Source organism: Misgurnus anguillicaudatus, chromosome 20 (genome assembly GCF_027580225.2).
Source record: "Misgurnus anguillicaudatus chromosome 20, ASM2758022v2, whole genome shotgun sequence".
Taxonomy (NCBI): domain Eukaryota; kingdom Metazoa; phylum Chordata; class Actinopteri; order Cypriniformes; family Cobitidae; genus Misgurnus; species Misgurnus anguillicaudatus.
Window position 1 is genome coordinate 15,092,990 of NC_073356.2, and position 4,141 is coordinate 15,097,130.

The 4,141-nt window shown below is 37.5% G+C and overlaps 2 long non-coding RNA genes across 2 annotated transcripts; one reads left to right on the top strand and one right to left on the bottom strand.

Moving 5' to 3' along the window:
• The first annotated feature begins 366 nt into the window (after positions 1-366).
• LOC129429348 (uncharacterized) lies at positions 367-1,103 on the top strand. Its single transcript, XR_012359691.1, has 2 exons — positions 367-453; positions 793-1,103. It is a non-coding gene; the product is annotated as an uncharacterized lncRNA (long non-coding RNA).
• A 32-nt stretch (positions 1,104-1,135) lies between these two features.
• On the bottom strand, positions 1,136-3,787 carry LOC129420442 (uncharacterized). Its single transcript, XR_012359690.1, has 3 exons — positions 3,128-3,787; positions 2,920-3,032; positions 1,136-2,091 (listed from the first exon to the last, which is right to left on the bottom strand). It is a non-coding gene; the product is annotated as an uncharacterized lncRNA (long non-coding RNA).
• Positions 3,788-4,141: the final 354 nt, after the last annotated feature.

The following is a 4,141-nucleotide window of genomic DNA, read 5'->3' on the forward strand; positions in this document are numbered from 1 at the left end:
GTTATGATCTTCCTACTTTTAGGCTTGCCATACAAGGTGGGTTAGCTTTAGCTCTGGGTACAGGTAATGCTAAGTTCACACTACATGATTTTAAGCCAGATTTAAGCCCGATTTGCAAGTCGTTCGCTCACCGACAAGTCGGGGTGTGATCGGGTGCAAATCGCGGGGGATTAGCGGGCGATCGACGTTCGCGAATCTGTTGGTATGAAAGAGCCAACAACGCATCAAAGACTCTCGCAGACGCCTCGCAGACGCGTCGCCGACACCAGAAAAATATCTAGCATGCTAGATATCTGGAGCTGTCGCGCGACTCAACCTCCTGTGAGGTCACACGGAAAGATGAGTAGCATGTCACAGTTATGAATGCTGTATGACGTTACACATATATGTACAACAACTGCGCTGAGAAAAAGAAACGGTGGAGAGAAATAGCAAACGCTGTAAAACAGCCAGGTGAGCAAATGTTATTATTACATTATCTAAATGTTATAGGGTCAAATGTAAATTAATTGGTCATATTTCCATATACATGGATATTATTGTAATCCTATTTTTGGGATATGTCTGTAAAACATTATAAAGTGTATAATTATTTTTTACTGTAATTCTGTTTATTGTTATATATTGTGTATTAGAGGATATTCAGCTACATTACAATCTGCCTTTTGTACCAGTCGAAAGAGCTTAAACCAAGGAATAAATTCTCATATTTAGTTTGAATAAACAAATAAAATAAATGAAAGTGTGAATGTAAATATTAACTGAAAAAATTCATTTCTTTATTGATTTTAGACTTTACTTTTGCACAAGTGGACTCACAAACAACTACATCAACTTCATTTGGGAACCATGGCTTTGGAATTGAGGGATATTGAAGACCCAGTTCTTTTATCACATCTCAAAAGAAGCATAATGGTGATGATATTCAATGCCCAGGAGACTGACAAAAGTGGATCAATGTTGTCACCTGAACAACCTACCTTATGCATATATCATACATGACATGTGCGGTCCCGATGTGTTTTTGTTTACAAACTATTGACTTTACTATGTATTACATTTATCAATAAGGTGATTAAACTTGTTAAAGGGTTTAGATTGAATTTCCCAGTGCTGTTTCATGAAATAAATGGTCTATCGAAAGTAATACATTTAATGCAACAAAGTATAAAAGTATTAAACACATTGAGTCATATTTTACAAAAACAGGCAATATGAATAGTGCTTTAGTGCAATGTAGTACATTAGAATGTATATTATGTGAACAGACAAAATATACATTGTTAGAACACATGCAGTGCGCCACATTAACACAATTAAACATTACAAAACTCCCTGTGTAGAGCTCCTTTAAGGGCTGGGTGATATATAAATATCATAATATAATTGTGTGTGATTGGCTGTTAGATTAATCCACATTGAGTAAAAATGCCCAGAGCTTATCATCACAATCGCCATAAATTTTATCATGATCAGATATGTTGATGTTTAATCGCCCTAGTATAGAAACATTGTTAATGTTCTGTGAATAATGCGTGTGGATCAAGAAATAAAGTTAGTATAAGGCATTTAATTGCAACATGCAGATTGCCTTTATTACATTCCTGCACCTTTTGATTTGTATGCAATTAAAATGTATTCAATAATAACACAACAATAAACAGAATACTTAAAACAATGAATAAGTGAACCACATGTGTGTTCTTTACAAATACAGGACTTTAGAACACACAAGAAAACGAATGTCCTAAACTGACAATAACTGGCTTTAATCTGCTGTTTGCAGGGATAACTCTACATCAGGTCCTTTTAAAATGTGATGAACTTGCCTATAAACACTACCCGCTGGTGAGGCAAAGTTGTCCCGCATCAGATTGCGTTGCACTTTTGCTATTGCCATACAATTGCGATGTGAGGTGTATTTCATCGGTTGAAAAGCACACATCCCGTGAATCTTCCACTGCCCATCATCCATGTTGTGGTCAGCAGTCTGCTACAGCTGGAGTGGTAGCAAGTACCCCAAAGCAATGTGGAAACTGCCACTTCCTTTCGAAGTCCATGGCTATGCCACTCTCCTTCCGTTGATGGTGTCTAAAACAATAGGACACACCAAATGTCACTGATTAAATTATTATATATTCAAGACTACAGTTTACAATGGATTTATTTGCATAGTTATATGCAGAACAAAGTTGGATAGCCATGCTTTTGTGAGTCAAACACCTTGGGTCTCATTTATAAAACTGTGCGTAGGATCCTTACTAAAAGTCTACGTATGCACAAAAGCCAAAAAGGCATATGCCAAAAATTATTAAGACAGACAAAGCAATGTTCCCTTTCTGCAAGTGTGCATACATGAATTATCTTCAGATCCCACCATGCAAGCCCATTCTCCCATTAAGTTTTTTTTTATAGATCACAACCTTTGCGTGGGAACTGGCGAACGCATGTTTCCAGACCTGTTTTGTGCATACGCATGCTTTATAAATGAGACCCCCTCTTACTTAATCGATATAAATAAGTATAACGATAAACTAAACAACATGTAGAATAACAAATATTACAATATTAGGTTTAGAAGTAATTTTATATTTATTGTTGTGTTAGTTCCACAATTCATGTTTCTACACAAAATACTTTAATATACACATAGTGTAAGCTCAGATAAAATTATGAAATGAATGTATACAGGTATGTATAGACATAAAAATAGAATTACTTATGCTTTTCTGAACTATATCCCTGTTTCTAATAATACTTTTTACTAAAATACTTTTATCAAAGACAGTCAACTGCTGATGTCCACAATGTTATGGGTGTTCTTTTTTTAAAATGAAGTAGTAGATTATATATATATATATATATATATATATATATATATATATATATATATATATATATATATTGTAATAACCCTACCTTCAAGAAATCGTCCTTTATAACCTGGTACAGAGCAGAACATCCAAAACTATTTGTGAGATGGTGCTGGTCTCCCATCCTGGACTTGAACCTGATGAACTTGAACGTGTCACCTGTAAGACACAAAAAAGTTCAAAAACATACCCAGACAGAAAAAACGTTATGACAACATTCAGTTCATATTCGTTTGAAATGAAATCACACAAACCTGTTGCATAGAATCGCAGGGTCAAAGACAAACGCTCTCCAAATCATGTTTTGCGAAGCCTGTCCTATTCTATTTAAACGATAATTAAATCAAGAAACACAGCTTTTAAGCACAGTAGACAACACTTTGATATTTTAAATGTGATCATAGCCAAACATAAGCATGCAGCTATATTAAACAAGCTGTAACAGTTACTCACCTCAATTCTTTAATCCCTGCTGACCGTGTGGTGCTGATCCACCTCTCCACATCACATCTCTATAATTTTTTTCTTTTGCGGCTTTGCGTCGCGCAAACGGTTTGCAGCACTAATTTCTGTCTGAAGTCTATATACAAACAAAAGTTTTGCGCGTCTTGTTTCTTCTTCTGTTGGTTTTTACCGGCGCGCGTGTAGTTTCGCGTCATTTCCGGTTTGTTTTATCGCGTGATTTTTCGTGACAGAACGGGGTTTGTAGACAAGATAGAATCGTTGGGTAATAGAGTTGTTCTCAACTCGTGTAGTGCGTTACCTCCTGTTGTGGGGCATTCACGTTGTGTCGTGTGGTGTGAACTGCTCAACAACGTGAACACTCCTGATTTCACAGAGAGCAAGTCATGTAGTGTGAACCGCACAGTTCGGACCTACGTTTCAAAGTCATGTAGTCTGTACGAGCCTTAAGTATCACTCGTTGTTATGATCTTCCTACTTTTAGGCTTGCCATACAAGGTGAGTTAACTTTAGCGCTGTACAGTACCTTATCAATGGACTCATACACCTCTGTTTCCTCGGGGCCAAAGGTGGCAGCGGGCAGTCGTAAGGTTTGGGCGATTACTGGTGACAACAGCTCTTACTCGTTCCAACAGGGGCTCCCTGGACCTGTGGGCGAGTACAGACAGCAAAAGAGACGGCACAGCACTGCAAAGCTTCAAGTGCACACATGTCAAGGTAAAAGCTCCCCACTGCACTCCACACACACTCCAGTGATTTAATAGGGTCTGCACTCTGCACCGGGTTGAGGCTCGTCCTGAGGGGAA